Raw genomic sequence first — 229 nt, forward strand, 5'->3', positions numbered from 1 at the left:
CTAATCCTAATTTTAATCCTAATCCTTATTTTCATCCTCATCCTTCCTCATTATTATCCTCATCCTCATCCTCATCATCATCATCATCCTAATCCAAATCCAAATCCAAATCCCTATCCTAATCCTAATCCTAATCCTCATTCTAACCATAATCCTCAACATGATCCTAATCCTGATCCTGATACTCATCCTAATGCAAATCCAAATCCAAATCTTAATCCTAATCCTA

The sequence above is a fragment of the Lupinus angustifolius genome, chromosome LG11, assembly GCF_001865875.1.
Source record: "Lupinus angustifolius cultivar Tanjil chromosome LG11, LupAngTanjil_v1.0, whole genome shotgun sequence".
In the NCBI taxonomy this organism is placed as follows: Eukaryota; Viridiplantae; Streptophyta; class Magnoliopsida; order Fabales; family Fabaceae; genus Lupinus; species Lupinus angustifolius.